The sequence below is a fragment of the Petaurus breviceps genome, unplaced genomic scaffold, assembly GCF_028583685.1.
Source record: "Petaurus breviceps papuanus isolate PSGF00001 unplaced genomic scaffold, PetGlider_PUasm1.0 90692, whole genome shotgun sequence".
Classification (NCBI taxonomy): Eukaryota; Metazoa; Chordata; class Mammalia; order Diprotodontia; family Petauridae; genus Petaurus; species Petaurus breviceps.
Window position 1 is genome coordinate 2,107,560 of NW_027187313.1, and position 23,562 is coordinate 2,131,121.

The window sequence follows — 23,562 nt, forward strand, 5'->3', positions numbered from 1 at the left end:
TTGGGGTACCAGTCTCATTCTCACATTAAAGATGAACTCTGTATATACTGAAGGGCATGATATGATCTGTGGCATATTTGAATTAAATACTGTTGACCTATATAAAAAAGGAGGATCTGCTCTTGTTACAAATTTTCTTCTTCTAAAAATAAATATTGCAATTGAGGAAATAAAAATGAAATGGCCATACCTCAAGTAAATAAATAAATCATGAAACTTAGAATTATCAAAACCACTGGATATTTTAGCCAAAGGTGAATGTATCTATCCACATAGAGCAAACCCATTTGTATCTTAAAAGATGCTTTAAATAAATGCATGCTTCTTCTAAGAATACAGTTTCCCTGATTTTTAAGAGAGTCATAGCATTGAAATTGGAATTCAGGAAAAACCTGGGTTTGATTTCTGCCTCTGAAACCTACTAGTAATGTAATTCTCTGCAATTGACAAACTTCTATTTCTCCATCTATACAATGAAGAAAATAGTAGACCTTTATATAGTACTTTCAGGTTTGCAAAGCAGTTTATATATATTTTCTCATCTGGTTCTCAAGACAACCCAGGAAAGTAAATGTCCTTATTATGTCAATTTTACAAACTAGGAAACTGAGAGAGAGTTATTTTCCTGTAGTCACACAGCATGGAAGAATTGGTTCAAATCCTGCCTAAAACACTTACTAACTGAGTAAACTTGAGTCATTTCAGTCATGTCTGATTCTTCCTGACCCCATCTGGGGTTTTCTTGGCAAAGATTCTGGAGTGGTTTGCCATTTCCTTCTCAAGATCATTTGACAGATGAAGAAACTGAGGCAAACAGGGTTAAGTGACTTACCCAGGGTCACACAGCTACTAAATGTCTAAGACTGGATTTGAATTCAGAAAGATGAGTCTTTCTGATTCTCAGCTCTGTGCTCTATCCCTTGTGCCACCTAGCTGCCCTGTAACCTTAGATAAATTACTTACCTTTTCTGTTCCTCTGTTTCCTCATGTATAAAAAGAGGAGGTTGGACTCTTAAAAACTCTAAGGTCCCTTCCACATTAATCTCTGTTAATGTGTTACAATGATCAAATAAGATGATATAGATACAATTTTCAAAAACTTTAAAATATTACATAGTTATCATTGCTCATAATAGGTAGCATTAACATATGGCATTAAGGTTTACAAATCACTTTACCTATATTATCTGATTATTATTATTATTATAGTTATTTGTAATTAAAAGGCAAAAAGGAATAGAAGATGGTATTAGTGTAAAGAAACACTAGTGGAACAACATGAAGGTCAGCAAATTCAATAACTAAAATTGTATGAGAAACCATAGATTTTAGAGGTGAGTTACATGACCATGACTCACTGAGATCTCCTTTCCTCTCTGATTCATTCTCTAGCTATCCTTATACTCTGGGGTCGACTCTCTTTTGCTTCTACCCCCTAGTTAAGAGAATTGGCCTCTGCTGTTACAATAAGAAATCATATGTGACTCCAGCTGGTGCCTGAACGGTACTACACTGTGTTCATGTAAAGGGATGACTCCTGATTGGCTGAGAGAATGAATGCTGAGCTGTGAGTTGAAGAGACTTTCTTCAGTCACTTAAATATATTTTGAGAGAGCACTTTCAATAAAAAGGTAATGTTTGCGGCCTCAGACACTTAACACTTAACTAGCCATGTGACCTTGGGCAAGTCACTTAACCCCAATTGCCCTCCAAAAAGCAAAAAGAAACAAAAAAACAAAAACAAAAGGTGATGCTTGTACTTTTAAATGATGGACCTGAGTCATGGAGCAGTAGACAAATAGGGGAAGCTAGCCCCTTCATATCTACTAACAGTGGGACTCCCCTTGTGAGATCATTCTCTCTCCTGGTTTGAGCTGAGATTTTTATCTTGCTCCCAGACGACAAGGTCATTTACCTTCATGTATTCTCTGTATATTCTAATCTGTATTACTTCTCAGATTTCTATTGGCTGATTTCTTTGATAAAGAAATTTATTAGTTATTTATAAAGGGGTGTGTGTGTGTGTGTGTGTGTGTGTGTGTGTGTGTGTGTGTGTGTGCATGACTAGAAATTGCTGGGAAAGCACTAAGCTGGTGATGATAAGCTAAGGTCTAACCTTCCCCTTGAGAGTGATCAGCGAATCAGCTTCTGTTCTGAATCACACAGAATTGTATCTCTATCTTAAATATATTTGGGATGGCAGATAAATATGTCTATCCTGATACTCCTCTTGGACATAGATAAGGTCACTCAGCCTCAGTGATCCTGGATCCTCTTCGTTTCTCCCTCCAGCTAGGATAGTTACGGGTATTGGCATGCTGCTCCTTTGACTCTCCAGTGGTGGGCCAGATTCCATATCATATCTATCCATTCCACCTATGGTGTATATTTTTGTATTTAGATTGCCCACAAATATATCTCACACATATTTTACTAAAAATTGAATTAATTTAATTAAAGATTAATAAAGACCAAATCTTTATTAAAGATTTTTAATTAAAAATTAAAGATTTTATTAAAGTTTTCTTGGCAAAGATAGTATAGTAGGTTTGCCATTTCCTTCTCTGGCCCATTTTATAGATAAGGAAACTGAGGCAAGTGGGGTTAAGTGACTTGCCTAGGTTCACACAGTTGCCAAGTGTCTGAGGCTTTATTTTAACTCAGGTCTTCCTGACTCCAGTTTTTAGACACTCATCTCTATATTTATGATCCTATGAAGCATTAGAGGTAAGGTTTGAACCCAGGGTTCTCCTGACTCCAGATCTATAGCTTCCCCCCCCCCCACTATACTACCTGTCTCCAATAAAATCTAGGATTCAGGGTTGTTATAGCATATAAATATGTAATTATTCAAATTCCCTTCCCCATTCTGCCCATTGCTGAAACAAGCCAAGCCAAGCCAAGAAAGCCCAGTTCTGAAACATAGCCTATCTGGGAAAGTTTCAGGACTTTCTTCACTTCTGTTCCCTTTGCTTTTCTTTTTCTTAATATTCTTTCTAAATCTCAATATGGGGTATGAGGAAGGCGATCTACCTGCCATATCTATCTATCTATCTATCTATCTATCTATCTATCTATCTATCTATCTATCTATCTATCTATCTATCTGTCTATCTATCTATCTACACATCTATTTGTATATCTACTAATAAATAGTATCTATTAATACTAATAACCAGTACTTATTGTGGTGGTGGTTTTCTGTTTCTTTTAAACATCAGTACTGGAAAGACAAGTCTTCCCCCAAGTTTAACCCACTGATTAGCTCTTTATCCTAATCAATGTGGCTGTTTGCTTACAGGGATGAGGTGGGGTGGAAAAATCTCTTTTAAGTTGTGTTCCATCTGAACAAGAAAGTAATAAAATGTTTAACTAATTATTAAATGAATATACTCCAAGACTAACTAGACCCATACATTAAATTAATTAAAGCATGATGATTTGATATTAGATGATAAGCTCCTAAAGGGTAGGAATCATGTCTGATTAACTTGTTTTGCACAGTAGATAGAACAGTATCATATGAATCAAGTTGCTTGGTATTACTTACACCTGTATGGCTGAGAGGTGGTATGGGGGTGATGATATGGACCTAAAATCAGGAAGGCAAGTTTAAATTTGGTCTTGATCATTTATTAGCTGAGTGACCCTGGGCAAGTCACTTAACCTCTGTCAATTTCAGTTTTCTCATCTGTAAAATGGGGACAATACTAGCACCTATCTCCTAGCATCCTTGTGAGGACTGAATGAGATAACATATATACAGTGCTTTGAAACCTTAAAGGGCTACCTAAATGGTGGCTGTTTTACCCAATGCTCTCTCCCTATTTCCTCCTTTTGACATCCTCTCCATCCTTCAAAACCCAGTCCAAATTCCCCGTTGTTCTTGCAGCCCTCCTACCAAGCTAGAAGTGATCTCTCCCTCCTCCTAACTTCCAGAGAATTTCACTTGTACCTCTCTGATTATAGTTTCAAAAATAAATTTGCCTTTTTTTTGTTTGTAATCACCTACTTTATCCAATTTATCTTTCCCCATGTCCCTTTCCAGAGAGCCATTCCAGAAAAAACAAATATCACATCAAAAAATCTGACCTAACTCTGGTTACACTTTTTTATCTTGCTTTAAAGCTCTGTGTGTACCCGGTCTGTCTATCTATATCTGTACATCTATTTATATATCTATAAATGTTGTTGTTCAGTCCTTTCAGGTGTGTCTAATACTTTATGACCCCATTTGGGATTTTCATGACAAAGATACTGGAATGGTTTGCCATTTCCTTCTCTAGTCCATTTTATAGATGGGGAACTGAGGCAAACAGGGTAAAATGACTTGCCTGGCATCACACAGCTACTAAGTGTCTGACCAGATTTGAACTCAGAAAGATGAGTCTTCCTGACTCCAGATCCAGCACTCTATCCATTGCACCAACTAGATGTCCAATATCTATTAATAATAATACCTAGCCCTTATTTAAGGTGTTAAGGTCTTTAAAAATATTTAATTAATATTGTCTCATTTTATCTTCAAAACAGCCCTAGGAGGTAGGTGCTATTAATACCTTCATTTTACAGGTGAGGAAACTGAGGCAATCAGAGATTAAGTGACTTGCTTAGGATCATACAACTAGTAAGTATCTAAAGCTATTTTTTAACTCAGGTCTTCTCTCATCCCCTATTAGACTTTAAGCTCCAGGAGGGCAGGGCAGGCATCATGGCATATATATCTTTATATCTCCATAGCACCATGTATGGTGCATTCATTGATCTGGTTAAGAATACAATAAAAATTTGTTGAATGAAAATTGATCAAATGCTATAAACATTTAATAAATGCTTTTCCTAACAAATCACATCCCATTTCTCCCTACCTCCAGCTTTTTGCCTCTCCCCATTTTGAGGGGACCAGTATTGTCCTTTGAATCAGAAAATCACAGAATTGGAAGTAACCAGTTTCTCTTCTTTGGGCTAAAACATCCTCAGTCTTTTTATTTTACACCTGTTTCACCCCTAGTTTTCTCTCCTTTTTGGTCACCCTCTTCTATGTACATTCCAGTTTGTTAGTCCCTAATATGTAGCTCTACAAATAACTTGAAACCATGTGAGAAAAGTCATTGAACTGTTCCTACCCCTTGACCCCACAATCCCAATAGTATGCCTAGTCCCCAGAGGTCAATTGACAGAAACAAGGCTATCTTTATACCAAAATCTTCAACAATGCATTTTTTATGCTAATGAAAAGCTGGAAACATATCCAATTGAGTGTCCATTGATCGGGGAATGGCATCTGAATATAATGGAATATTACATGGTAAGAATTTTAAATATGAGGAATTCAGAGAAACATGGAAGGCTTGTATGAGAGCCAAAACCACACACACAATGACTACAATGATGTAAATTAAAACGTCAACCACTTGGTAAAAAACATTGAGTAAGTACCTTCTGTGGACCAAGCACTATAAGGACACAAAGGCAAAAAGGAAACCATCTCTTCCCTCAAAGAGCTTGCATTTTATTGGAGGAAGAAACGTGTATGCATGTACATATAAACACATAAATAAGCAAAAAGTTTCTTTAGGAGGTGGCTAGTGGTAGGATGGGGGTGGGGAGGAATCAGGAAAGGATTCTTGCATAGCAGATGGTACTGGATGTAAACACTGAAGGCAGCTGAGAATTTTAAATGGCAGAGGTGAGGAGATAGAGCATTCCAGACAGTAAAAGACAACTGGATAGAAACTGACTACAGAGAACAACATTAGTCCCAGAGAGTGAAGGGTGGAGCGCACTTTTCCCTCTGTAGAGAGGCAGGAGACTACGCTAGGAGAATGTGAGAGATATGATCAGACCTCGGAGTTTTGTTAGTCAGTTTTGCTGAACTCACAAAGGAAGGTCCAAAGGTAGTAGTTGGGGGTGTGCTAAGAGCTTTATAACTACTACCTCATTTGATGAGATGAAAGACAAAAGATATCAATAAAGCTTAAACATAAAATTTAAATAGATAGATACCTAGATATGCAGGTGCACAAATACATACACAGATAGATAAACAATACAATAACTTAGGTGTGATCTGACCTGGACAGAGGAATAGTACTACCACCTTCTTTGTTCCAGGGGTGGGGATACTGTGACCTTAAGGCCGTATGTGGCCCTCTAGGTCCTCAAGTGTGGTCCTTTGACTGAATCCAAACTTCACAGAACAAATTCCCTTAATAAAAGGATTTGTTCTGTAAAACTTGGACTCAGTCAAAGAGCAACACCCAAGGTCCTAGAAGGCCACATGTGGCCTTGGGGCCACAGATTCCCCACTCCTGTAACCACTATGTTTCTACTAATACAGCATTAAGTTGTTTTGGTTGTTTGACTGTCAGGTCCTACTGTTGATTGATGATGAGGTTATTACAGGCTTCGAAAGTCTTGATGTCACAGGATTGTGGGATTAAAATTGGGAAGAGAATTTAGAGCTCATCTAAACTAGCATCTTTATTTTATGGCTCAGGAAATTTTCCTTCTCCAGCTCCCATACTGAAAAGACAAGTGCTTAAGAGAAGATCGTCTAGGTAACGCACGGGAGAATGGGCAGTCATAGACAGTCCTTCTGGCTACGAATCCAGGGTTTATTCCAGCAAGAGATGCGGGGGGCAGAGGGGGGGGAGGGAAAGGGCAGGGGTTTGCTGGAAAATGACTAACAACAGGCTCTCCAAAAATGTACCCACAACACACTTTTAAATTTGACCTTCATTATTAACATTTTCTCCATCACTTTCCTAAGTCTAAACAATAAAAAACCCAATATATCAAGTCCTTATTGTTTATTTTCGATGTGTAAAGTTCATCCTAAAAAATTTAACATTTGGCTTCTGAAGAGCTAATTGCAGCACACCAGTGGGCAGCTGGTACTTTGTTCCAGGGTGAAAATTTAGGAGGAACTAGCAGCACTTACAATTCTATAACCAGACCGAAACCTAGTAAGGAAGAAAAAGTAGTTAAAATAATTAAAACTATCAAACTAAAGTGAGTTGATAGCATTGTAATATCATAGAGTTAGAGCCCAGATGATCCTCAGAGGTCTCTAATATTAACCTCTAATATTCTTATTGAGGAAACTGAGGATTAGGAAATAAAGGGTTTTGTCTCCTCACCTTTTTAGCAGGCATCAAAGGGAGAATTTGAAGAGACGTCCTCTGACTCAAGTCAGAGATCTTTCTGCCTCTTCCCAGTCCATCCTTATTCTTTCCCTCTCCCTACAGTGGCCTTCCCAGCAGTGGTCTCAAGGTGTTTTCAAATCTCTATCTTCCACCTACAAGGCAATGTCCCAGGGACTTCTTTCCTCCTCCCATTGCCATCTGAATTTGTCTTTATTTTTTTAAATTTTATTTATTTATTTATTTTTTTAAGCAATCGGGGTTAAGTAACTTGCTCAAGGTTACATGGCCAGTTATTTCTGGGTGTGGTGCTAAGTATCTGAGCCCAGAATTGATTCCTAGGTCATCCCGACACTGGGGCCGGTGCTCTTACTCGCTGAGCCACCTGGCCACCCCTTTGAATTTGTCTTTAAAAGCTGATTTTATAGGTACATTTTGTACCACTTGCCCTGGGGGCAAAAGTTGCTAGTTATGGCTCTGGTTTAATCATACTTTGGCTATTTCATAAGAATTGTTGTCTAGCTTTACATTTCCCATCCTTTGCAATTGATTTTTTTTAAACCTCTAAGTATAGTCTTTTACATACACCTCCTTTAACTTTATCTTATTAAATTTGACCCTTTGTTCTAGGTTATTGAAAGTTTTTTTGAACATCTTTATTTTCCCTCCTTGTTTTGTGCCACATGGTAATTAATAAGCAGACCATCTCTATTTTCATCCAAGTCACTGATAAAGATGTTGCTCAGAGCAGGGCCATGGACAAGTCCTGGGCTATTACTCTTAAGGCTTCTCTCCAAGCTGACATCAGTCCATTAGTCATGATACTTTGTGATTTAACTTGTTCTGAATTCCCTTAAATTTACCATTGTCTAGCCTACATTCATCATCTTTTCTACAAAGATGATATGAGAGACTTTATCTAACACCATATTGAAAGACAGGCATTAGGGGCAGCCAGGTGTCTCAGAGAGTAAGAGCACCGGCTCCAGTGTCCGGATGACCTGGGGATCAAATCCAGACTCAGATACTTAGCACCACACCCAGAAATAACTGGCCGTGTAACCATGAGCAAGTTACTTAACCCCAATGGCTTTATAAAAAAAACAAACAAACAAACAAAAAACAGGCATACTCTGCCACTGGTATTCTCCTGATCTAATAATCATAAAAAAAAAACAATCAGAAAATGAGGCTAGTTTGGCATAAACTCTTTTTGAGAAATCCATACTAGTTCTCTGGGTAAATGAATGGTCCCTATAGTAATAAAAATGAAATGGAAGCAGGCAAAGTCACAGAATCTGAGAGTAGGAAGGGCCTTCTGTGGCTAGCTAATCAAACTCATTAGTGATATGCATTCCCACTTTAACAAAGACAGTAAGGGACCATCTGGCTCAAAGGTTCTCCAAAGAGGGGGAAGCAATCACTTCTCTAGGCTGACCATTCCCTTAAAAACAAAACAAACAAACAAAAAAAACCCCCAATACCCTGAATCTTGGGGCAGCTAAATGGTGAATGGATAGAACAGTGGGCCTGGAGTCAGGAAGACCTGAGTTAAATTTGGTCTCAGACATGTAGTAGCTGTGTGACCCTGGGCAAACCACTTAAGTCTGTTTGCCTAAAAAAACCCCAAAAACCCAAACCATAAACCGAATCTTCTTTTCTTATTCAGACTGGAATTACAGCAGCTCTCCACTGCTAATAAGCATGGGAGTTTTGATTTGCTCCATTTCCAATCTAGGCTTGTTCACCTCACACTCATGGTGCCTCAACATTGGTACCAGACTTAGGGTAGATACCATACTGGTTTAGCCATATGGTAGTTGAGAATTGCCAAGCTCAAGTAATGCCTCAGCCTCTCCTGTAGCAGGAATTCCAGGCATTCACCACCATGCCCAGCCCCCATTCCCCTTTTGAACAATTCGTTAGAAAGGTTTTCCTTAGTTGGCCTTTTTTGCACTTGGTGAAACCTTGGTGATCCTGGTTCTGTCCTCTAAGGCCAAAGAAAACAAGGAAAATCAGTTCTCCACATCATAACCCTTCAAATATTTGAACAAAGTTACCATGTCCTTCATGAATCTTCTTCAGACAAAACATGCCCATTTTCTTCAACTGATGCTCACATGACATGAATTTGAGGCCCTTCACTATGCTGGCTGCCCTCCTTTTGACCCTCTCTAGCTTATCAATGTCCTAATTAAACTGTGGCACCCAGAACAGAACGTCAAAACTCCAGATGAGAAGTTTCATTCTTTTTAGAAGATCTCTGCCCTTTGTCCTGATCGTCCCTTCCTCAAAGGGCCAGTCCTCTACCAAGTACTGATCTCATGAAACCTATGCATCTCTGTAAGTTATGGGAAGTAAAAAGATAAATAGGTTGGTCTTCCACCTCCATGAATGAAACAGGGTGGGAGAAGCTCTCAGTCGCTCCATTCTGTTGTTCTTATGTGACTCCTGAGATTTACAGAGTTCGGTAAATCCCCTGGTGCCAGCCCTGGCTGTTCCCACCCCACCCCCCACCCCCTTCTACCTAAGAGCTAGGATTGGTCTCCTCTCCTTCTACCTTTTATATGACACGCCAAAGCGAAAGGAAACCAACCAAACAATGAGATACACTCATCTTGTACAACACTTTATATAGCTTTTGTATTTACTTTAATGTGTACGCGATGTACCCTCCTCCACCAGGAACTCTGAGAGTAGATACTGTCCCATTGCTGTCTGCATCTCCAAGGCCCTAACTCAGTGCCTGGCCCAGAGCGAGTGTTATTGAACAGAATTGGAGGTTGAGAAGCAGAGTAAGGAGAGCACTAGGCTCCCTGGTGTTTCTCCTCAAGTCTGGTGAGCTGATGCACAAGGGCTGGACTCACCCAGACTGATACAGTGTTCCTTGTGAAGGTCAGCCAGACAATCCTGGAATTTGTGAAACACACACAGAAAAGAGAAAGATAACAGTAGACACCAGAGAAACAAGGAAATGTTTCTGACCCTTTGACATCTTGACTTGGAGTGGAGACACCCTGAGCATCCATAGTCTGAGATTAGGGACCCAAGTACTATTTTATAAGCTCCTCCCCCCAATAAGGAGGAATGACCTTGGTACAGCCTCTGATAAGTTTTAAGGTGGGAGCTGACCTGTATTTGGGAGGCATTTCCTTACCTGGAAGTATTGTGCCAATAAAAATCACAAGTCCAGCCACATGTAGCAACAACAACAACAAAAAAACCAGAAAGAAGCCTTGAAACACAAAACGCTTGCTAAACATGGGCTCCCTTTGCAGGAAAAGCGTGGCATAGTGGGAATTATGTTGGATCTTGAGTAACGAAAGAACTGGATAATTTCCACATTGGCCACTTGCTAACTGTGTAATTATGGCCATTTAACTTATCAAAACCTCAGTCTCTTCTGTTATTCAGCCAATGAACATTAAGTGAGCCCTTCCTCTGTGATAAGTGCTAGAGAAACAAAGAAAGACAAAAAACACTTCTCGTTCTGAAGCAGCTCACGGTCTAATAAGGGAGAGGACCTACAAACGACGAGGTACAAACTAGCTATTTTGTTGTTGTTCTGTTGTTTTAGTTGCTTCTAACCCATCGTGACCTCATTTGAGGTTTTCTTGGCAAAAATACCAGAGGGGTTTGCCCTAACCTTCTCCAGTTCATTTTTACAAGATGAGGAAACTGAGGCAAAGAGGGTTAGGTGACTTGTCCAGGGTTACAGAACTCGAAGTCTCTGAAGCCAGATTTGAACTTAGGAAAATGAATTGTCCTGACTCCTGGCCTGGCACTCTATCTACTGTGCCACCTAGCTTCCCACTATGTGTAATAGGAGTATTGTGATACCAGCCTCGTGGAGTTGGTATAAGGATCAAACAAGGTCATATCCATCACATACTTTTTTAAACTTTAAAATGTTATATACATGTCAGTTATTTTTATAATTATTAAATACTATCTCTTTGAATCACAATTTATAAATTTAATCCCAATTTCACCTTGGAAGGTTTGTGACCCACATTTTATACTTTCTTGATTTTTTTTATTATTTAAAGGGGCCATTCCTTGATTAACTACTTTAAGAGGCCTATTCACTGAATGGGTGTTACCTCACTCAAAAGTGAGAAACTGAAAAGACCTTACCCTAAAAAGGCCAGGGTCTCCCATTGCATCCTGGGCCATCTCCAGTCATCTTGATGAGTATCTGACCACTGGTTCCAGATGGCTCTGGAGGAGAAAGTGAGGCTGGTGACCTTGCACAGCCCTCCCTCACTCAAATCTAAGTCATGTCATCATTTCCCTGATGTCATGGTCCTCTTCAAGAATGAAGGGCAAACACACCACAACAACATCATAGAGGTTCTGGACAACCTTCATAGAGGATCCGAGAAAATTCTCCTGTCTGTCTGCTAGGCAATTTCAGAGACTCTGATGACACCAATGGCCAGGGTACACTTTGGAAAGAAATCCAGAAACAATTAAACATAAATTTCTATATATTCCTAATACAATAAGATCAACTTGAAAACACATAGCTGATTTTAAAAAAAATTACAGGAGAATGAAGAGAGGAAAATAAAACAGGGCCCCTTGAATGAGTAACCATTAGCTCCAAAGATCTAGGTAAATCCTAATAGTCATTGCCCCAGACATAAGGGCTCTTCTGGCAAAGGTCCCCTCCAGGTTCCCATCTTCAGCCACATTTCACAGGCTTCAGTTGAAGGAGAAGTCATCTTCTTTTTCTTAATCTCTCCAGATTCCTAGCATTCCTCCTGCTTTCCCCCAAGCAGCTAGATTTGGAGTTGAAGGAATTGGTTTAAATGCTGGCTCTTCCATTTGCAACCCAGCACCTTTTTTTTGAAAAGTAACTTGACCTTTCTGTGTCCCAGTTTCTTCAGCTGTAAAATGAGATTAGATTAAATAAAAGCCTAAAGTCAATTTTTTTTGCTCAAAATCTGTAATCCTATCTTCCTATCAATAGAGGACCTAGGTTTAAATCTTACCTCTCACACTTATTTCCTCTGTGACCTTGGGAAAGTCAATTACATCCCTATGCCTCAGATTCCTCATTTGTGAAAAGTGAGAATTAGATTAGATAGCCACTGAGATACAGGAACATGTTGGCAAATGTTTAACAATCAGCTCTCTGAGGGAAAAAAATGCTCACAATACACTTTTAAGTTAAATCTGCATCAATAACATTTTCTCCATCACTTTCTTAAGTCCAGACAAACAACTAAACAATAAATGAAGTCCTGATTTAGAGCATTTGCTGATTTCCGAGATGTAAATGCTCACACCAAACATTTAACGTTAGATCTCTGGGTCAGGCTGGTATGAGTTGGCACACAGTCCTATGAGACTTCTTATATCTCTGGCTCCAGGGTTTTGTAGTTATTGTGATCATATGTCTCACTTATATATCTTAATCTCCCAGAACATATAGTTTTTCTGGCATGGCGAAGGGAGTTTCATCTTTTGCTACCAAGTTCTCTCTGGAGGGCAAAAACTCCAGAGTAATTTTAATATAACTGATGCCCTTTTCCATTCTCCCCCTCCATTTTCCTCTCTTCTTCCCATCCCTTCCCTTCTACCAGTCTCCACTAGTTAAGAGTCCCACTCAGGGCATATTTTCATGGTTGTATTCATGCTTCCAGGCTCCTATCTTTCCAGAGCTCAGAGGTAGCCAGGAGAGGTAGAAGGGATTTCCTTTACAAAGGTGTGATGAGTGGATGGCCATTATTGCTTGCTTCCAGGTCGTGGGAATGTGGGCTGCAGATACTATAAAGTCCTGCTTGTCTCTGTGTGTCCTGCCCCATGTCTATTCCTTTTTTCCTTATGGCCTCCCCTTAACTGGATTCCTGTGCTTTGGTCCCCACAGGCAAGAAACAATTGCTATTTCCTCTGGTGTTCCCACCCTCCCTGTAGTTTTATGACTTCTTTCCCTACTTCTGATGTGGTGAGGGATTGTCCATCCCAAAGTGTACGTGCTGCTATATTCATTGTTTCCAAGAAGAAACAGTCATTTGGAAGGTGAAAGTTTGCTTTGGTGTGTCTCCTTTGATTCTCTCTCCTAGGTTTCATTACAATTAAGTTGTTCTCTCTGTTTTTCCCTGGCTGACAGTTTCTAAATTAATATACTCTCGTGTATAGGGACTATGCCTGTTGCCAGATGAGCTTACCTGGACCACAGTCTCTTCTGAGGGGCACCCTATCTATCCCTCAGGGCAAAACTTGTCACTGAAGCTTTAGAAATATAGATTAATGTAACTTCCACAGGAAATAACAAAAATCACTCCCTCTCCTTCACTTTGCTCCCTCTAAGACAAAATAAATGCCAAAGTACCTACAGTTCTAAATTGTACTACACAAAACTATTTCCCCCCTAACCATTTTCCCAACATGTCAATATTTGCACTAATAGGACTTGGAACTGGAAGGGACCTCAGTGGTCTGTTAATTCAGGTCTTTATACATGAGGACCTTGAGGGTCAGAGTGGTTAAGTGATGCCCATAGTCACACATCATGAGCAGGAGAGTCAGGATTTGAATTCATGTCCTCTGACATCAAATCTTCTTGTTGTTCAGTCATTTTCAGTCACGTCCCTATTTGGGGTTTTCTTAGCAGAGATACTGGAATGGTTTGCCATTTCCTTCTCCAGCTCATTTTACAGATGAGGAAACTGAGGTAAACAGGGTTAAGTGACTTGCCCAGGGTCACACAGCCAGTGAGTATCTGAGGCCAGATTTGAACTCAGGAAGATGAGTCTTCTTGATTCCAAGCCCAGACCCACTTAGATGCCCCTTCTCTACCACTTATGGATCAATGAGAACCAGAGTGATTTGGATTTAAGGTGTGGTCCTTAAAAAAAGTTTCAACAGTCAGAACATTTCTTTAGGCAGAGTACCTACAGGTAAGGATACCCTATGTGGACAGAGGGAAGGAAAAAAGACTGAGTCAGAGGAGAGAAGGAAAGAAAGAAGGAAGGAAGGGAAGAAAGAAGGAAGGAAGGAAGGAGGGAAGGAAGGAAGGAAGGAAGAAGGAAAGGAAGAAAGAAAGAAAGGGAGGGAAGGAGGGAGGGAGGGATGGAGGAAGGAAGGAAGAAAGAAAGAAAAAAGAAAAAGAAAGAAAGAAAGGAAGGAAAGAATGAAGGAAGTAAGAAAGAAAGAAAGAAAGAAAGAAAGAAAGGAAGGAAGGAAGGAAGGAAGGAAGGAAGGAAGGAAGGAAGGAAGGAAGGAAGAAAGAAAGAAAGAAAGAAAGAAAGAAAGAAAGAAAGAAAGAAAGAAAGAAAGAAAGAAAGAAAGAAAGAAAGAAAGAAAGAAAGAAAGAAAGAAAGAAAGAAAGAAAGAAAGAAAGAAAGAAAGAAAAAAAGAGTTATGTTTTCCAACTGACCATTTCCAGTTGGGTCCCCAATGGGGCATCTCCTATTTCTATTCACCAAGGTTGTTGTTTGTCCTTCATTCTCTAAGGGGGACCATGACATTAGGGAGGTGATGCCACAACATGTAAGAGAACTGGATTTAAGATATCTCCCCACTGGACCCAGATGGCTCTGGAGGAGAAAGTGAGGCTGGTGGCTTTGCACAGCCCTCTCTCACTTAAATCCAGTTCACTTGCATGTCATGGCATCGCCTCCCTGATGTCATGGCCCCTTTGAGAATGAAGGACAAACAAACAACAACTACTTATGGATAATAAAATCCCATTTAAGTAGTCTGCAGGAATGACCACTAAAAGTTACTCGTGTATTCTGCACTTGCCACTCTCACAAGATCCCCTGGAAGTACTGCCAAGCAAAAGTACAAACACTTCACTGATGAAACCAAGGCATGTGTAGTGATGATGAGAATGTCAAGACATTGGGAAATCACCAAACACAATGACTAGTTTTCCATTATACTGGATTTGTTCTTTGGATGGGAAATGGAATTACTTGGATTAGACTCTAGATTCCTACCATGGGTTCAAATCTAGGGTAACTTTGGTGACTATAAGTCTCAGATTATTTGGGGCAATTCAGATTTGGGGAAAAGAAAGTATAGTTTAATGAGTTCTTAGAAAAGATACTAACATTCTTATTAATAAGATATTAATGAGGCAATAAACTAAACAATACATTAATCATTGATAGTGGTATTGATAATAGATGATTAAAAACATATATGATAATAAAGGTACTAATATCCTAAATCAAGACAGGAGTCCTGATTTTTAGTGTGGAAAATATGGTCACTAACAGTATTATAAATGTTACCTATTATGAAGAATATGTTATAAATAATGTCTTCCTGGATAGAATGCAAAATTCCTTAAGGAATTATTTCATTTTTGTCTTTGTAGACCCAATACCTAGCACGGTGTTTGGCACATAGTAGGTATCTAATAAATGTCTGCTGATGGACTGAAGTGTGTCCGTGGCTTCAGCCTATAGGTAACAATTGATATTAAAAGATATGAGATATCTAGGGCATGGGATGGAGAAAAAGGGGGGTCTATGGGATTTGTATGGGATAAATTAGAGGTTGCTCCTAAAACCTCATGCAACAATATTTCTGTAATAAACCTAACACATTTGCAAACCAGGTCTGGGACTAATGGGACTTCCTTATGTTGCTGTTTGCTTAAGAAATGTTTAATAAGAGATAATGATACAATGGGATCAGAAGATTGGTGTTTGAAACTCAGGTTTGCCACTTAATACTTTTGTGTCTTTGGTCAAGTCACACTCTCAGAATCTCAATTTTCTCATCTGTAAAATGAGGCATGGTACCAGATAATCTCTAAGGACACACCCAATACTAAATCATTGATCCTGTTTCCCTATGTCCACCCCACAGCTCAGCCCTGCCTTTTTTGTTTGTTTGTTTGTAGGTTTCCCAGGTGGAAAGCCCATTGACTATGGAATCCCTTACCTTACCTGGTTCCTGGTTTCCTTTCATGAGGGAGTTCATAGAATCAGACTGTTTAATCTGGATGGAGCCTAATTTTTTCATATTACAATGTCAATTGGGGGTCTTCAATGCTATCTCCTAGAATAATCTGGGCTTAGTCTTCAAGGCTTCCCCTCTAATAATAGCCCCATGTTTGTCCAACCTAGGGATCAGGCCTTAGAAATATCTGAATTTGTCTTCTTCCTAACTCTTTCCCTAAGAATATATACACACATACATGAATACAAACATGTCCCAACCTCACAGTGAACATTTGAACATAGAACAAACTTTTACAAAACATAAAAACAGGAAAAGGACTTCTCTTTGAGTCCAGTTAATAAACAGTATCATTTCTCAATTCCCCCCTCTATTTTCTTGCAAAGCAAACTCATAATACTAGGAAAAGCAGCAGTGGTATGTCTTCTCATACTACTGATATGGCTGTAAAATCGGATACAAGTCTAGGATTAGAATTAGGCTCAGAGCCCCTTCCTGCAATTTGTTCAGTGACTGCTGCCAACTTGTGTCTAGGAAACCCCACTGAGGACCATCTCCATTCATCCTAATCTATATCTTGCCACTGGACCCAGATGGCTCCAGAGGTGAGAGTGAGGCTGGTGACTTTGCACAGCCCTCCCTCACTTAAATCCAATTTACATGCAAGTCATGGCATCACTTTCCTGATGTCACGGTCCTCTTCAAGAACAAAGGACACACAACAGCAAAGAAACCCTGTCTATCCCCTTGTGACTTCTTCCTCCCAGAAGCCTCTGTTTGTTTATAGATTTTTTTTAATAGGCATCTGCTCTTGGGTCCTCTTCTTATCGCTATGGTTAGCCATAATCATTTTCAGAAGCATTCAGATTTAGGGGCATAAAACTTCTGGTACTGCCTGCTACATTTCATTTTCCATTAATTTTTATAAGCATTTATTATCATCTTCTTCCCTCCATTGAATAATAAAAATAAAACCCTTACAAGAACGTACATAGTTTAGCCAACCCCCCATGTTATTAGTGTTTCCCAAAATTATACATCTCACTCTGCATTTTAAGTCCATTCTTCTCTGGAGGTGCATGGTGTGTTTCATCTTCAATACTCCAGACTTTTTTCCCCCATGGCATTGATCAGAACTCTCAAGTCTTTCAAAGTTCTTTTTCTTTATAATATTATTGTCTTTGTATAGACCATTCTCCCAGTTTTGCTTGTTTTGCTCTGCATTAGTTCATAGACATCTTCTCAGTTTCCCTTGAAAATGTCTATTTTGTTATTTCTTATGGCACAGTAATATGCCATTGCATTCACAGACCATATTTTGTTCAGTCATTCCTTATTTAATGGGTTTCTCTTTAGTTTCTCATGCTTTGCCACTACAAAAAGAGTTGCTAAAAATATTTTTGCATATACCAAGCCTTTCCCTCTTTCTTTGATCTCTTAGGTTAGTAACTTTTGGGGCATTGTTCCAAATTGCTTTGCAGAATGACTGGACTGGTTCACAGCTCCATGAACAGTGCATCAGTGTGTCCATTTTCCCACAACCCCTCCAATATTTGTCATTTTGCTTGCCACATTTTAGATGAGAAAACTGAGAGGCCTAGAGATGAAATAAGTTGTCCAAGGTCACACAGCTAATTAGTGCCCTTCTAGCTCTCCGGTCCTGTGATTCTGAGCCCACTTAGTCTCTGAGTGTCCTGGGCTATCTCTGGAAACCTAAATCCATCTTATCTGTCATTTGACTGCTGAGTGGCTTAGGTAAGGAGAAGGGGAAACTTGGTGGTGGGGGTGGGACGGGACAAAGTCAAAGAAGAGAGGTTGTTAACAGAGAGCTGTTGCTTTGGGATTCCTGGCAGTAGAAACCTCATTCAGTGCCAGCTGAGGTACCTCAGGCATTCACTGTTTGGCCCCTTCTCAATGCACACAGATCTGTTCCTTGATGTTCTTCTAGACTCTAGAGTGTTTAATCCCACTGGACCAGATTTCAGGGATTCCTGGAATTCTACCAAAGGCCAGTTTAGGAATAGATACTTCCTTCTTCCCTGCCTACCCCCACAGATCACAGGCTTCTGCTGGATCATCCCTTCCTCCTGGCCTCAGCAGGAGCAGGTGACAGAAAGAACAGACAGAGAGCACTCTTTCCTCCCCTCCCCCCCTCCCGGTCCCCCAGGAGCTGCCGGGGCTTCCCCTCCACCAGCAAGCAGATCATACTTGAGTGACATGTTGGAATGTGGCAAAGTACCCAGTGTGTCATCATGACCCCCTCAGCTCTCTAGCATTCAGCTTAGATGCTGTTTAGTGGATACTGGGGAGACACCGTGTGTTTTTCCCACTCAGTGTTAAGCCACAACCAGTTCTTAACTAGTAAAAGGAAGGGAATTTATTATGCATTTATTAAGAACCTACTATGCGCCAATGCACTAAACACTTCACAAAACACCATCTCATTTTATCCTCACGACAACCCTGTGAAGTAGGTGCTGTTATTATCTCAGTTTTATAGTTTTGGAAACTGAGGCACATAGAAGTTAAGTGATCTGCCAGGGGAATGCAGCTATATTTGAACTCAGGGCTTCTTAACTCTAAGTCACCCCCCTAGATAGAGTGTTGGGCCTAGAGTCAGGAGGGCCCATCTTCCTGAGTTCAGATCTGGCCTCAGACACTCATTAGCTGTGTGACTTTGGGCAAGTCACTTAACCCTCTTTTTCTCGGTTTCCTCATGTATAAAATGATCCGGGGAAGGAAATGGCCACTCTTGTATCTTTGCCAAGAGAACTCCCAATGGGGTCATGAAGAGTCAGACACAACTGAAAAACTGAGCAAGAATTTCCTGACTCTGGGGTCATCTAATAATACTACCTAGCTGCTAATGGTTGCTAGTAACTGGTCTGGTGGTGGTGTTATTATTTTATTTTGTATGTTTTTAATCAATGTGGCTAACCAGGGTCTTCTTCTTTTCATTTTCTCTCTCCACACTCTGAGGAATAATCAAAAAGTGAAATCAATGACAGGCAGGGGAAAGTGGGAAAAGAGGAGACAGGATACTTTACTAGCTTGATCTCCACTTCCTGAATAACTGAGTTAACTATAGTCCCCTAAATGGCTCCATGTCAGCTGTGTGTGACCTCTCTTACCTTCACCGCTGATTTCTCCAAGCTCCAGCAGGGGAGTAAAACCATAACATTCACCTTTCATTTATCATTTCATTCCATTTACTCATTCAACATTTATTCAGCACCTATGGACAGAGTACTGTGTCCTTCATTCAGAAAATGCAGTGATTAAAAAGCCAAGTCTGCCTTGAAGAAGTTCAGGATTTAGCAGAAGAGACAAAAACAAGTACTCAAAGAACCATAACATAGTCTTTTTTTTTCCAGACCAGTGATGCCATTGGCTTAGAAAACTCCTAATCAATCAATCAATCAATCAATCAACATTTATTAAGTGCCTGCCAGGTCCCACACTAAGACCTGGGGATACTCCCACTCCCAGCGTAGAAATTCCTTTCATCAATAAAGATGGGCAACTCTGCACCTTATCATCTTGCCCAGAGACATACAACATGCAACCTGTCATTCGTAGAACATTTTACACTTATTACCTCATTTTCTCCTCACAATAACTCTTGTGAGGTAAGTACTACAGCTATTATATCTAATCCATAGATGAAGAAATCTTGAGTTTCTGAGAAGTTAAATTACTTTCCTGACCCTGAGGTCAAATTTGAACTCAGGTCTTCCTATTCCAGGCCCAGTGCTTGTGATTTTATCCATTGCCCCACCTAGCTACCTTTGAAGGACCTTAGAGGTGACCTAATCCAATTCTATCATTTTATTGATGAGGAAATTTGAGTACTGGGCACATCTTTTGAATCAGTAAATAATTCGGTGATTGACATCTAAGAAGTCAGGAGATATTGAATAAATGAAGAAGCAGCTGTGTGTTGAAAAGTACTCTAGATTTGGGGTCAGAGGACCTAGGTTCAATTCCTAAATTTCATGGGCTTTAGGATTTAGAATTTGAAAGGATCTTAAAAATTATTTAATCTACCCTCTCTTTTTACAGATAAGGAAATTGAGACTGAAAAGTTAGGTCATTCAGTCAAGAAAAGTTTGTTAAGTACCTACATTATGTGCTACATGTTGGGGATGCAAATAAGAAAGAGACAGTCCCTGTCCTAGAGTAACTTACAGTCTAATAGAAGAAAATCCACAAAAGGAAGGTGAATGGGGGTAAGAGACAGAGGAAGGGAAAGTATTTTGGAGAAGTACCAGGGAATGCATCCTGGTGGGAAATAAAGAGCTGGCTGGTCTGGGTGCCCTCCCTAAATGGAGGTTAGGTGACTAGCCCATATTCACAAAGCTAGGAAAGTGTCAGGGACAGGATTTGAACCTAGCTTTTCCTGACTCACTGTATCCATGACATTGACCACACTGCCTCTGATTTAAACTGTGACTCAGAGATTGATTGCCTTGCCTAAGGTCACACAGCAAGAACTTGGCAGAATTCTACCTCAGGTCCTGTGACCCTATCTTCCAAAAGTTTTGTACTTCCCCATAATATGACGGTCACTGGGCCTTCTACTATTCACTTCCTGAGTAACTTTGGGCAGCACGCCCATACTCTTTGGGTCTCAGTTTCCTCGTCTGTAACAGGAGGGGGTGGAAGAGGCTTTGAAATTCCATCTGACTTGTGAATTGGCCGGGGCCGCTGCAGCTGCTGTGTAGTCCAGCGCCTGGGAAGGGCACTGTCTTTTCTCTCTAGGAGCTAGGCCCCCCCACAGGCTGGCTCTGAACACCTCTGCACTCCTGGCAGGGGCACTTTACACCTGCTTTCTCTCCTCACCGAGCAGCTGAGGGAGCACAGCCCCTTTCCCCACAGGAAGCCTGCCAAGGAGGGGAGAGGTGTGGAGCCAGCTGCGCCGCTTCTGGGGTGGGTGGAGAAGAAGAGGAAGAGGGGGAGGAAGGAGAACTTGCTGGTGTGGAAGGTGTGGGAGTGGATGTGTTGGAGGGGAGGGGAGTGTGAGGGATGTGTTGATGCAGCATGGGAGGGCCTGGGGAACAAAGAAAAGTGCAGTGCCTATCAAAGTCTCAGTGCCTGTACTTGTCTGGCTGGGCCTCTCTGCAGCCTCTCTCAGTCAGTGCCAAAGGCTTCCTCATGCAAAACCCCACAGGTGCAGGGCCTAAAACAGAAGCTGCCCTCCTCCTGCCCTCCCTCCTAGTTGGTGGGAGAGACACCCAGCTGGCTAGCTTTGCATCCACCCGCAGATGGCTTAAGAGGGACCCCAGCTCCTCCCAGGTGCAGGGGCCACTTCCCAACGGGCCCTAGGGGCCTTCCTCACTCTTTGGGGCCACTAAACTTCTCAATCATTTCCTTCCAGCTTGTAGTTTGCTTTTAGAGGCTCTGGGGTGGCTGGTGTCCCTGAATGTTACAGGCCAAGGGGGCAAATCACAATGCTTCTGTCTCCAATAGCACAACACCAGGCACATAGTAAGGGCTTAATGGATGCTCTATTGATTGATCAATCTCTATTCCCAACAATGGGAAGGATCTGTGTGCAGGCATTCTTAACCTTTTATGTGCCATGGACCCCTTGGCAGTCTGGTGAACACTACAGTCCGCTTCTCACACTCGTGCTTTGAAATGCATAAAATAAAGGCACAGTATTGTAAAGGAAACCAATTATATAGAAATAGCATCAGAAAGATACAGAGATTCTTGTGGCCCTGGGCAAGGATGGCATACAAATTTGTGAAGCCTTTCATATATACAGATATAGGACGGGGTGTGGTGTGTGTGTGTGTGGTGTGTTGTGTGTGTGTGTGTGTGTGCGTGTGTGTGTAGTGTGTATGATCACTTCAATTTGGCAAACCCACGGAGGACTCTCTTATAGCCCAATGGCACCTGCCAGCATGGTGTCTGCCCAGAGTGCCTCTGAGTGAGTCATATTATACTCTGTACTGCACATGTATGACCTTTAGCAAATTGCTTGCCTTTTCACTGAGGGGAGGGAGAGAACTAGAATGCAAAATTGTAAAAAAACAAAGCAAAACAAAAAACAAAAACCCCAACAACAAAAACACAAAGGTTGAACATTGTTTTTACATGTAATTAGATTCTGCCTGTTATGAAACTCAGGATGTGAGCTTCCTGAAGGGGAAAGGGGGACCAGGAGAGTGGAGGGAGCAAGGGGCCAGTGCCTGTACCGGATGTGGTGCATGCTAATTGTAGACAGCAGCTATCATTTATCAGGGGCTGTCACTGAAGAACCCAGCTGTATCCATAGTGATCTCGTGATGGGGTGGGGGAGGGGAGATGTTTGGGCTCCCAACTGGGGTAGCTTGGGCAAGGGGAGTCAAGACAGTGACACATGGCCCCTCCCTGGGTGCGACCATGTCCCAAGTGTTTTGTATGCCTTAAAGTGACACAACACACTAGATATTATAGTTTTATTATGGTTACCAAAGATTTGTTTTAGAGACGGTCTGATGGTAGAAGTGAAAGGAACCACAGAGGTCCTCTAATCCAAACCCCCTATTCCACAGATGAAGAAACTGACCCAAAGAATGAAGTAACTTGCCCAAGGTCACTCAGATAGTAAGTAGCTGAGAACTGGAATTTAAACTCAGGCATTCCAATTCCAGGACCCGTGTTGGTTTCCAATGCACACCCAATTCTTGTAGGAAGTGTGAGAGTAGATGATTTGTGTTTAAAAAATTAAAGCAGCCCCTTTTGAAGGGAAAAACATAATAATAGTTAACATTTATAGGGTGCTTACTACTCATCACACACTGTGCTGGGAGCATTACAATTATTATTTCATTTTATCCTCCCAATACCCTGGAAGGTAGGTGCTATTATTATCCTCATTCTATAGATGAGGAAACTGAGGTTAAGTGATTTGCTCAGCCTTGTATATTAGCTAGCTAATAAGTGTCTGAGGCTAGATTGGAACTCAAGTCTTCCTGACTCCATGGGTGCCCTAGGTGATAAGGTGATAAGAGAATGGGGTCACTTCTTTTTTTTTCTTTTTTCTTTTGGAGGGGGAAAGGTAGGGCAATTGGGGTTAAGTGACTTGCCCAAGGTCACATGGCTAGTTTTGTATTAAGTGTCTGAGGCTGGATTTGAACTCAGGTCCTCCTGACTCCAGGGCCAGTGCTCTATTTTCTGCCACCCCAAGGGGTCACTTCTGGAATGGGCAGCACAAAAAACTTTGGGGAATCTTATTACCTATAATACTCTCATTTCCTTTTTCCTACTAGTATATTCTTCCCAGAGTAAAACTGTCAATAACATTTGCTGAACACTTTCCCAGCCCCAACCTCACTCAAGTGATGGAGGCAGGGAGAAGAGGTAGACAGAGAGGTAGAGAGAGAGGTAGAGGGAGAGAGAGGGAGAGAAAGAGGGAGGGAGAGGGAGAGAGAGAGAGAGAAAGAGGGAGAGAAAGAGGAAGGGAGAGGGAGAGAGAGAGAGAGAGAGAGAGAGAGAGAGAGAG